Below are 13,384 nucleotides of genomic sequence, written 5' to 3' on the forward strand. Positions count from 1 at the left end.
AGAGAATGCTAAAGGAGCTAAACAAGAGCCATTAGAAGTAAATATGACCCCAAGTGAAGGAGAGAGAAAGAAGGAAGGGATTGAGGGGTGAAGAAGGGAGGGAGAGAGAGTGGAAGTATTTTAGATGGTTTAGGTCCAAGTTTTAAGTGTCAGGGAGAGTTTAGCAAGTCCACTGTAGAGTCCTCAAGCCAAAGTTGCCCACCAGGGGAGATTTTAGTCAATTAGGAGGAAGTCTGACTTAGTGTCCCTGCTGGACTCAGCCATTGACTAGAAGTAGTCTTTGGAAGCAGTGGCCTTCGAACAAACATGGAGGGCACTTGAGAGCTCAACAGCTTGGACTCTTGGTGGATAATACTCTTAGTTGAACATCTAAAAGGCGCATTCCCATGCCACAACAATGGTCATTAAGAACAGAGTAAATACATAAAAGGTATCTAGTGTAGCTGGTTTCCCGAAGTGGCTTGAAGGACACCCAAAGTCTGAGTAAAAGTTTCTATTCTAGACCCAATAAGAAGACAAGGCAGGGGAAATAATAGAAGGCAGAAGAATGAGACTGGAGGCTGGAATTGGGAGACTCTAAGATCAATCATACTTTCCTTCGGCAAAGATCAATTGACTATGTGCTACATACAGGGTTCCAGGTTCTGTACTGCAGTGGTGAAGAAGGCAAGGATTCTCTCTGTGGTCTAAGGAGGACTTACAGACCAGTCAAGCAACAACAGTATTCTATGATGTGTTACTACAGAGATAAACATAAGATGCTGAGGTTGCACAAAGGGTAGACACTTAACCTTGATGAGTATCAGGCTACCAAGGAAGGCTGAGAGGGACCTTAATAGTCTCCAGTCTAGCTGTACCCTCATGTTACATCTGAGGTAGGCAAAGTGTCTTGATCAAGGTCAAGGCACTCTGCTGGTCATTGAGGGAGTTTTAGAACTCAGAACTCTTGAATTCTGTCTTATCTATGTCCTGCATCTGATGGCAACCTAATTCCTGCCAGTTCTAGGTAAGCATCCATTCCTCCCAGCAGAGCCAAGGGTTGTTAATTTTTGCTTTCAACCTATCAACACCACCACCAGAAATATAGATGATTAAAAACCAAGCTGAGGATGCTACCTTTTAGAACTCTTTGAGGGCTTCTGAACAATCAGGAAACTTTAGCCTGTATTTTCAGAATGTGCTGTCAGGGAAGGTCATCTGAATCATATCCATCAAATGTTGGGGATGACTCACCGTCAAACAAATCTCACTTTTAAAAACTTGCCTTTATAAATACACAAGAAGAAATAACTTCTGTTGTTTTTGAGAGGGTTCTTCATTTCCTCTACCTCCCCTCCTGGTTCTCACTTTGAGGCCCCCAAACAAAAGGCCTATAGAAGAGGTACACACTTCCTAGCTGTCCCCAGCATGACTGGCTTCAGATACCCAAGATAACCCCAGAGCAGCTGCCCTCCCTTCATTTTGTTCTTCCCTGGCCTTACTGGGGCTGACTCACTAAAGCCTGAAGGCTTTGCCTCCTCAGGGTTATGGCCTGTGTGGAAGGGAAAGAGCTGCTGGCTGCAGCCAGTGGGTAATTAAAGATATGCATGCAGCCCAGTGAGTGGCTGTTGCACAGTCAAGGCTTGTTGTCAATTGAGGCCAAAGAGGGAATATTCTTAAAGAGAAGCCTGGCTGCCTTTCTCTTATTGGGTCATCATCAGAAAGAGAGTCTTTCCGGCCACTCTATTAGGTACACTTTCTTCAGTGGTTCTCTTATCTGAACTTTTCCATGTTGGAAGGAGGGGTTTGCAGGAACAGCACAGTTTACCCATCCTTTAGTCTTCAGGAAAGCTTTATTCCATTTTTCTAGAAAAACCCATACACTAGGTCCCTAACCATGCTGCACCCTTTTGGCATATAACTTCAAGAGGAGGGGCGCCTGGGTGGCTCAGTCGGTTCAAGCCTCTGCCTTCGGCTCAGGTCATGATCCCAGAGTCCTGGGATCAAGCCCCGTATCTGGCTCTCTGCTCAGCCAGGAGGCTGCTTCCTCCTCTCTCTTTGTCTGCCTCTCTGCCTACTTGTGATCTCTCTCTGCCAAATAAATAAATAAAATCTTTAAAAAAAAAAAGTTTAAAAAAAAAACTTCAAGAGGAAAAACAAACAACTATATCAAGCAGACTTCCACTGTTTAGGCCAAGTACTGGCATATCTATTTCCTCCCACATCTACCTTTTTTAAAAAAGTATATTCTGGGGCACCCAAGTGGCTCAGTGGGTTAAGAGGCTGCTTTTGGCTCAGGTCATGAACCTGGTGTTCTGGGATCGAGCCCAGCATTGGGCTCCTTGCTCTGTAAGGAGCCTGTTTTTCTCTTTCTCCCTCTGCCTGCTTGCCTGCCACTCCCCCTGCTTGTGCTCTCTCTCTCTGTGTCAAATAAATAAAATCTTTTTTTAAAAAAAAAGTATATTCTTATAGAAAATACAGAAACAAATGAATTCCTGTAATTCTTCCTCCCAAGATTTTCACTGCTAACATTTTGGTGTATGTTCTCCCATGGTTTTTTGCCTAAGCCAAATATATACACATATATATGTATACACATGCTGGAACAAAGTTAATCTGGAGCATACTTCTACGTTAATGTACTTTTATACTGTTATTTTTAATGGCTGTATAATATTTTATTATATACGTATATCATGACTAATTTAACTAATATTCTATTGGATATGTAGATTGTTTCCTGTTTTCACGAAAGCCCCATTGATCTTCACTTCAAATGCCTCCTAGTACAGTGGAAATTTAACTGAGCAAAATAGAAAAATGTTGGCTACTTTTTCTAAATCAGTAGTAGTCATCTAGGGGTGTCCTCCAGGAGACAGTTGGCAATACCTGGAGACATTCTTAGTTATTAAAACTAGGGAACTACTCCTGGCATCTAGTAGGTAGAGACCAGAGATGTTGCTAAACACCCTATAATGTATAGACAGCTCGCCACAACTAAGAATCATCCAGTCTAAAATGTCAATTGTGCATGCTCTTAACATTGGTCTAATTGTAGTTATACACTACAGTGAACTGTCAATCAGAGGACCTCCATGTTAAAACCCTTCTTCATAGTTCCTTATCCTCACGTTTTTCACTTATTTCATCAAATACAAATAGAACACTCAGCCGGACACAGAAGTGACAAAATGCAACTTCTTCCTTGCACTGAATCACACCTTGCCCTGCAAAAGCTCTTTTCCAGAGCAGTGGAAACTGTGCTTTTCCTTGTCCATGTTGCTCTTAGCATCTAAACTCTCCAGTTTTTATTCAAGTACTCAGTCTGCAGTCACATGCTCTTAACATTCTCCCCTCTGAAAAAAAGCTTTCCTTCAAACCTCCATCCATCCCCCTCAGGTCTATGGCAGTCACCCCTTCCCATATGCTCCCAGAACTTTGGTATATAATTTTAATGATAATGATCTGTTTACTTACCTGTCTCCCACATTAGACTGTGGGCTCCTCAAGGGAAAGGAAAGTGTCTCATCAATCCCCATCTCCTTAGTTTCAGTGCCTCAATAAATGTTTGGTGATTGAATTAATGGTTGAATGAAAGTCCCTTTGGAAAGTCAGGTGCCTTCAGGTATTGCTGCCCAACACTCATCATGAGGACTAAGGCAACACAGAGAAATGTCCCTTCATAATAATGTTCAGTGGAATTTTTTCAACATCATGTAAAATCAAAAAGATCTCATCCTATTTTCTACCAGCATTAGCCAGCTTTTAGGATTCCCAGCAATTAGTATTTCCCAGTTGTCAGTATTTATCTCATGACTGTTCATGGGAAATTCTCTAGAAATGTCCCAAATGTAGTTGCAAAGGCAATCCAACTTCCACAGCAAATTCCACGTGGCTATTTAGTTTTTGCTTATTTATTTTCCACTTGTGATACATTGACAACTGAGGTTAGGGTATTTCCAGAAATCAAAAACCAGTTCTGGTTTTTTTCTCAGAGATCAGTTCAAAAATTATCACCCTTGTCCTACCTTCAGACCCGTCTCCCCAGCTGGCTACAACTGCCAAGTATTTGCCCAATTCAAGTTTAACCTCAATTGTGGTTGCTCTCCATCTCTCAACCCCTTGAAGACCAAGTCTCAAGCAAAGGAAGCCAGAACCATCTTTCTTCCTAGTCATCACAGGATAAGTGTGAAGCGTTCTAGAGTATGAGTGGAAGGGTCTGAAAGCACAATTTGCAAACCTCATAGTGCCTCTTAAGTTGAGATATTCTGCCTTTAGAGGTCCCTTCTAAAAAAAAGCATGTCCCTGGGAGGCAGGAAAGAAAAGGGATGGAATGGTATCTTCATAAAAAAGGAATGGAGTGTAAGGACTTAGGTACTGAGAAAGTTCCTGGCAGGAGAGGATGGGAGAGTGGAGTTATGACGTGAAATGTAAAGAGGATCAGAAGGGATTTGTTTGGGAACCAGATATCAGACCATTTTCAATATAGAATGACTTAAGTGTCCAGAAGGTAAAAGCATATGCTCACAAACTCCACTGGGGCACCTATTGTTTCCAGGTTATGGGGTGACATTGTATTAATAACAACAGTTAATATATGGGAATGTGACATGTATCTGGCATTATACTTACAAATATTAACTCATTCGACGCTCATTACAACTTTATAAGGTAAGATTATGATTATTCTCATTTTAAAGATATGGAAATTGAAGCATTGAGAGGTTTGGGAACTTGCCCCAGGTCACATAGCAATGCAGGAGTAGACCAAATTGAAGAGTCAAATGAGAAACAGAAGGATACAAAGCGATTTGGACCTTCTTTTACCGGGGCACATATTATAAAAACAATATCTTTTTAAATAGTGATTTAGAGTTCATCCAGAGCTTGTGTACTCATAATTCCAAGTGAGCCAAGGAAAAATAAAATGAACAACTGAGCTTACTTAAAGAAAAACACATCAGTTAATACATGTGAGTGCTTCCCCACATTTTTCTCTGCATTTAGAGACACATAGTAATTTTACGAAAACTCAATTTATATTGCTGTGCATTCTGTTATTTCTTGAAAACTATTGTGGATATCCTTCCAATTTATGCCAATAAATATTAACCTACATTATAATTGATAATCACTGCCTAGTATTCTGAAGTATGGAAATAACATGATTTATTAAAACAATACTATAATTTTAAGCACTTAGGTTATTTTAATATTTTTACTATTATAAGCCATGCTAGAATAAATACTTTTATTTACCTTCTTAATTGCTTCCTTGGGATACATTCTGAGAAGTGGAATTTCTGGGTCAAAAGTCAAAATAAATAAATCAGGGCTTTAGTATATGTTGACAGATTTCCTTCTGGAAAGATTACAGCAATATATAGTCACACCAGAAGTTCACATGGAGTTCATTTCTCCACACCCTAGATGACATTAGATTATTATAATTTTTGTTTGTGTGTTTGTCTTGTCAACTCGATAAGACAAAAGCAACATTTTCATTATTGATTTAACATCATTACTCTTTTTATTGAGGGAAACTTCCCGTTTCTTTTTTTTTTTTTTTTAAGATTTTATTTATTTATTTGACAGACAGAGATCACAAATAGGCAGAGAGGCAGGCAGAGAGAGGCGGGGGAAGCAGGCAGGGAGCCCGAGGTGGGGCTCCATCCCAGACCCTGGGATCATAACTGGAGTCGAAAGCAGAGCAACCCAGGCGCCCCATGGGAAGCTTCCTGTTTCCGTTTTCATTTTTCTAATGAAGAGACTTATAATGTCAAAGGCATAAAATTCCCTCTATCCATTTTGCTTTACTTATTTGAAAGATACACATATTTATATTTACCTTTCCAATGGTTACTCTGAAACTTCTAACACATACATTCAAATGTATTTCTCTAATGCGTAGAATTAATAAGTATCTCTCCTTCTGAAAAGCTAAGGACTTTAGCTTATTTTTACATTTATCTGATTTCCCTACCTCCACCACCAAGTGCAGAAGTTTATTTTCTACCTATAGTTATTCAGTCTATAGTCCATCAACCCACAGTGAAGTTCTTGCAGTCCAGGATGAAGGCAGATAAGCAGAGCAGTGGACAGGAGAGAATAAATTATTTTGCAAATTATCTCAGTAAAGAAATTAATATCTCATCATCTCACCTACTCAAGGCATATTAGTCAGTGTGCTTCTCCAGTGAAATAGAACCAGTAGAATATTATATATATATATACATATATATATATGTATATATATATATAGAGAGAGAGAGAGAGAGAAGACTTATTATAGGAACTGGCTCATGTGGTTATGGAGGCTGAAAAGTCCTGCCGTCTGCTGTCTGCAAGTTGGAGAACCAAGAAGTCCAATGTTGTAATTCAATCCAAGTCCGAAGGGCTGAATGACTGGGAGCTAATGGTTTGAGTCCCAGTCTGAGTCCAAAAGCTCATGAAGTGAGAGCACCTAAGTCCAGGAGGGGAAAAAAAAAAAAAAAAAAGATATCTCAACTAAAGCAGAGAGGGCAAATTAAATCTTTCCTCAGCTTTTTGATCTATTCAGGCCCTCAATGGATTGAACGATGCCACACACATTGGGGAAGGAGATCAGCTTTATTCAATCTAATGAATCCTAATCTCTTTCAGAGACATCTTCACATACATACCCAGAAATAGAGTTTTACCACCTATCTGGGCATCCTTAACCCAGTCAAGTTGACACACACGATTAACCATCATGTAAGAGTAGAGGAAAAACAAACAAACAAAACAAAATAAAACAAACAAACAAACAAAAATAAAACAGGCACCCAGAGGGACTAGAACCAAGAAATGGGAACTCAATTTGAAAATTGTTTACACTTCCCACTGCCCCCTCCCTCTCTCCCCTTACCGTCCACCAGCTTCATTCTAAATCTCTTCTGTGTTAGCCAATCTTACAATGCAGAAATTTCCTTTGAGATTGAGAAGACTGGCAAGGATTAAGACTGGAATCTCTCTGTCCCAATTTCAGATTCCGGTGGCGGGGGGGCGGGGGGGGGACCACTATAATTGACTTATTTCAAGTCATGTGACAACCCCTAGATAAATTGACTACAGTTAAGGGCAGGATCACAGAACAGACATTTGGCTGCCAACCTCTGTGGAGTGTGGTCATTTCCCAGAGAAGAACTGCAGTTCAATGGACACCCATTACAGAGTAGAACATCCAGAAAAGCAAAAGCATTAAGATAAGGACATGAAAGTGTGGATGAGATGGTCAACAAGTGTATGGATTTTTATCTGAGTAGCCTTTTCAAAATATGCCTCTCTGGGCTCTACCCAGACCTACTAAACAATCTCTGGGGGGAAAGAAAAGGGTCAATAATCCCACCTAGATAAGTTGAGGCCTGTGGAAGGGAAATTATTTGCCTCAGGTCACTCAGCAATTAAAAACACAACTGGAATTTGGTAGAGAATGTGACTCTTGATCTCAGGGTCATGAGTTTGAGCTGCATATTGGGCATAGAGCTTACTTAAAAAAAAAATACAACTGGGATTAGAACCCAAGACTTTCTAATAAAAGCCTGTCTGTGTCAACGATGCCAAACTCACACATGCCAGAGCCAGGGCCTGGGTACATAGAAGACTGGGAAATTCATATGTGTTCTTGCAAATGGGAAATGAAGCTGGAAAAATACAAATGTTCTGGGAATGCAAAATTGCTCCAGGAAGGAGATAAATTTTCCTAGATTTTATTATCAAAATGCTCTAAGCTTTAACAGCTTTTCTAGTCTGTAGAGTCTATTCTCTGGGCTCAAACCAATCTGCTCTAGTCAAGGGAATAGAAGGATTTGGAGTATTTGGTTCCCTAATCACTGTGGTTGGGGATGTGGGCAAAGGTCATTGGAGTGACCTTAGAATTCTCTCTTCTACTTCCTGGTATTTCTCCACTATATACCTATCAAACATCCTATAAATTTTAAAAATTGGAACTTAAGTACATAGAATTGAATTAATCATAATGGTTCTTGACTCACTGTCACCGTCGGTCCAAGCATGACCTTCTTTCCTTCTTACCTTGTTTCAACAATATAATAAGCCTCTCTGAACCCACCACCCAACACCAATGCCAGTGCCTTGGTAATAACTGACACATACCTGTGCCTTCCTTCTCCCACCCACCTCCCTACCCCTTCCATCCAACATAGCCAACCTTATTCCTGTGTTCATCATTCATTTGCTTTTTCTTTTTATGTGGTTCTATCTCAACTATATATATTCCTAATAAACATTTTTTTAAGTTAGTTATTTTTAACTTTATAAAAAGGCACTATACTGTTTATAATTTCTGTACTTACTATATTTTACCTAAAATTATATTGCTGAAGGGGAAAAGGGTGACTTCACAGAGGAGAAGCTTGATAGACACCATCTTAATCAAGGGGTCAAAGTGCTCTTCATCAGCAATGGGACAAATCAAAACCATGTGCTTGGTAGGATGCAATGAAAAGAACACAGCACTGCTTCTGGAATATTCCTGCCAAAGATACATAACCTGAATCTAATCGTGAGAAAATATCAGACAAAGGTCAATTTGTCGCATCAAGGGACATTCTGTGAAATGACTTTGCTATAATCTTCAAAAGTGTAAAAGTCATGAAAGTCAAAGAAAAATTGAAGAATAGTTCCAGATGAAAGAGACCGAAACAAACACAACAGCTAAATACAACATGTGACTCTGAACTAGACTCTTTTGGTCTAAAAAGCCATTCTGGAATACCTGAAAAAACTTAAATGAGGTTTGAGGATTGCATGGTGGTCAAACATTAATGTAATTTCCTGATTATGATGCCTGTATTGTGGTTGTGTAAAAGCATGCCCTTGTATGTAGAAAATATACCCTAGAGTATTCAAGGATGATGGAGTATCAGATTGGCAACTTAATCTAAAATGGAGCAGGGGAAAAAAAAGGCATTTGGACTGTACTTGTAACTTTTTATAAGTTGAGTTGGCTTTGAAACAAACAAAATAAACACAAAAAGCATATTGCTAAGATTCATTCAGATTTTTGCATATTGCTGTCATTCATATGTTTTGACTACGGTGCATTTATTCACTCTCCCACTGATGGGAGGAGGAGTCAGGCCTGAGAGTTTATATGATCAGGCTTAGGTCATACAGCCAGTAACCATCAGAGAGCAAAATGTCCCTCTAAGCCTTTGGCACCCCCAAGTCAGCGTTTCTTTTACCAGGTTGTAAGGAGAACGCTTGTTGGCATGATTATCATCACTAAAAACCCTCTATGGTAAATGGTAGTCACTGCTGATTAACCAGGAAGGGACATGGGAAGGAGAAAGGTTGATGAATCTTCAACAACTCTAACTCAGGCTTGAAGAAATTTCACAGTTAAACACCTATTAGCTGAGGTGGGAAGGGTTAGGGGGTGAAGGAAGAAGTGAACCAGATGGGCACCTATTAACTGCTCCTATTAACAATCAGAACCATTTTTAATCTTCTGAACCCCTTCCGATGTGAGAGCCCATTGCACCTTAGCCATGGTTCACACACACCCGATAACCAAGTTTGACCGCACATACAAGGAAACACTGATGCAATCATTTCTCTAGGTATGGACAAGAAATAGAGATTCTACAGGAAAGAAACACAGGTTAGTCAAGATTGTGCAGGGCTGAAAGATGGGAATGTGTAGTGTCATTAGGACTGGTGTATATGCAGTGGGTGACATAGCATCTGGTACCAGACTAGGGCAAAATTGATGCTGGATACATTTTCTCAAACCCTCAGGAAAGCACGAAGAAATTCAGAACAGAATAAGGTATTGCTATTACTGGCGACAAGGAAGCTCAACCATAGAAAGCCCTAGACATCCACAGATATGGGCCAGAACCCAGGTTTTGCCCAATCTCTGCACATTATTTTTTCTCTTTGATCATTTGTTTTCTCAACTCCATATGAGAGGATTTAATTGCTTGATCTTCTACAGTCTTCCAGTTCAGATATTCCATGAGTGCTCCTATATAGCACAGAATGGGACCAAAACTCTTCCAAAGACAAAAGAATGGTCTTCCTCTGTCCCTTCCTCACACAGTCTCTGGACACTCTATGGAAATGTCATTTTCCATCCAGCTACATGTTATTTAGAGCAAAGAGGCCATACAACGTCGAGTACTATTTCCCAAGATGGTCCCACAGGCCACTAGTCTCATAAGATTACCTTCCAAGGGGCACCTGGGTGGCTAGTAGGTTAAAGCCTCTGCCTTCAGCTCAGGTCCTGATCCCAGAGTCCTAGGATCTAGCCCCACATTGGGCTCTCTGCCCGGTGGGGAGCCTGCTTCCCCCTCCCTCTCTCTGACTGTCTCTCTGCCTACCTGTAATCTCTGTCAAATAAATAAATAAATTTTTTTTAAAAAAAGATTACCTTCCAAAAAAGCTTCATAATGTCACAGAAAAGACCCCATTCATAATAATAATGAAAGATGAAATATCTAGAAATAATTTTTTTAGTATTTATTTATTTATCTCTCTATCTTGAAAAGGAGCAGGGAAGGACAGAGAAAGGGAGCAAGAAAATCTCAAGCAGGCTCCATACCCAGTACGGAGCCCATGTAGGGCTTGATCCCACAGCCCTTAGATTGTGACCTCAGCCAAAATCAAGAGTTGGATGCTTAACCTATTGAGCCAGTGAGGCACCCCTTGAAATAAACTTAATAAGAAATGTCTATAGAAAGATCTATATAATGAAAATCTTTAAACCCTCTTGAGGGATTCAAAAGGCTCAAATGAATGGAAAAAAAAAAAAGCATCCTATATTGTTGGAAAGGAAGCTGCAACCTCAAAAAGATGTCAGTTCTCAGTAGGTAATCTATAAGATTAAAACAATTCCATAAATATACCAACTGAAGTTTTTAAGAAGTCAGACAATCTAGCTCCATCGTTTATTTGAAAAATAAACAAAAATATATAGCCAGGAAAATTCTGAAAAAGAAAAGTAACATGGGAACAAGTCTATCAGATATTAAAACATACTATAAAGCCTTAATAATTAACAGTATGCTATGGATGCATGAATAGAAAATGATCCAAATAACAACGAAAAGTTTGGAAATAGACTTAAACCCTTATGGAAGCTTAATAAATAAAAAGTGGTATTTCAAAATATTAAGATGAATTATTTAATAATTGTTGTCAGTACAGCAAGTTAACCATCTGGAAAAAAAAAACATGTGTATAAACTATACCTTATGCCCAGTATAATTTTTTTTTTAGATTTTATTTCTTTATTTCTTTAAGAGAGAGAAGAGGGAAGGGAGAGGAACAAGCATACTCCTCACTGAGTGCGGAGCCTGACATAGGGCTTGATCTCACTATCCAGGACTTCATCTCACAACCCTGAGATCACGACTTGAGCCAACAAGAGTTAGAAGCCTAACTGACTGCACAACCCAGGCACCCTCCTCTAGATAAATCTTTAAAAAGCCAATTATTTAAATGGAAAAATGAAAATATAAAAGTATTAAAAGAAACTGGAAAAATTCTTTTACAATTTCAGGAAAAGCTTTCTAACTATGATTTTTAAAATACCCCAGAGTCTTTTAAAAAGGATGAATAATTTTTTTTTACATAAAAAATTCTGGATGGCAAAAAACACATGCTTAAAGATAAAAGATAAAAAACAAATTAGAGAAAAATATTTTCAACTCATTAACAAAGGGCTAGGGGTGCCTGGCTGGCTGAGTCAGTAGAGCATGCGACTCTTGATATTTGGATTGTGAGTTTAAACCCTCCGTGGGGTGTAAAGATTATTTAAAAAACAAAACAAACGACTAATTTGTGTAATACCTAAAGAGTTCTTACAAATCAATAAAAACAAGACCAACAACCCACTGGCAAAGATTATAAAGAGTGCACAGAAAAATAGATACAAATGACTCTTAAACCTGTGAAAGAATGCTCAACATCCTTCATAATAAGAAAAATGCAAATTATTGCTACACTGAGAAAAATATTCTTCACCTATCATTTTGGCAAATCTCCAGAAATTTGATATGGCACATGCATCCTCTTTGTAATACAGATACATTAACATGGGAATTCCACATCTGGAAATTTGTCTCACGCATGTAAATAAATATATGTATGAAATTATTTATTGCAACAATGTTTGGAAAATGAGAAAAAATTACATATTCACAAAAGACAGAGCTGGCACATCCATGAAATGGAATACTACAGTATTATTAAAAAATAAAGGTGATTTTAATGTACTAATATGGAAAAGAAATTTGGTGAGAGAAAAATTAGTTGTATACTAGTGTTTATAATATGATACCATTTGTGTAGAAATGGATAGAAAAAATACATAATGACTATACATTAATAAAATATTCCTAGGAAAATATATTTTAAAAATATTGTTTATGATGAGATAAAGGGGCTATGAAGAAGAAAAGGTTCTTGAAGTGTATATCCTCTTATAGATTTTGAATTTTGAACCATATAACTACAATGCCTACTCAAAAAATTAAATTTATAGATGTCTGTAGTATTATCCATGCTCTAAGAGATCCATATGAACCATTAAGATAAAGACTCTGAGAAGTCCTGTAATAAATTTGTTTAGGGGCATCTGGATGACTTAGTCAGTTAAGAACCCCCTAGAGAATAATGGACTCCCAATTCCCAAGGCCAAATCCAAGCAAGCACAAGTTTTGGGTCTTTTGGGGACAAAATTGCAAATGGTAGTGGATTGATACCAGAGGGACAATTCATCCCAGTAGTGGGAATCTACCCCAAGGATCTAGACTTTGTCATGGAACCTGAGAATCCAAGGAGAGCTGCTGGTGTTCAGTTCCCGAGGGAACTGCTTCCTAAATCTGTTCTCCCTGCTTTCCTTCCATGTGGGACCCCGCCCCTCCCCCCATGGAGAAAAGGGCTAAGTGTGACATTTCACATTTGTGCCTCTAGTCTCTGAGGCCTAGGAAATTCTACCTTCATAGGGGTGGGAGGGGGAGGGTGCCAGGCCTGCTCAGTTTAAGAAGAGAAAAATTTCTGCAAGATATCACCAGGCTGTGCTTGACCCTCAACAGAAACAATGAGCATAAGGATGGTAAAGAGCAACTGAAGGCAGTGAACGACAGGGCCACTCAGCATGGCAGCGGCCAGAGGAAGTGACAGGCCAGAAGTGCAGGAGAGGAGGGCAGAGATGGGCAGGGAGCTCAGAGAAGTTGAAGCCAATGCTGGGTTTTATCCTGGACTAATTTGTTAGCATGAGTAAGCGGTAGCTCTTTCCATGAACTTTAACTTCCCCACAAAAATGTCCTACTCTGGGGCACCTGGGTGGCTCAGTGGGTTAAAGCCTCTGCTTTCGGCTCAGGTCATGGTCCCAGGGTCCTGGGATCAAGCCCCG

Source organism: Mustela nigripes, chromosome 1, assembly GCF_022355385.1.
Source record: "Mustela nigripes isolate SB6536 chromosome 1, MUSNIG.SB6536, whole genome shotgun sequence".
Lineage (NCBI taxonomy): Eukaryota > Metazoa > Chordata > Mammalia > Carnivora > Mustelidae > Mustela > Mustela nigripes.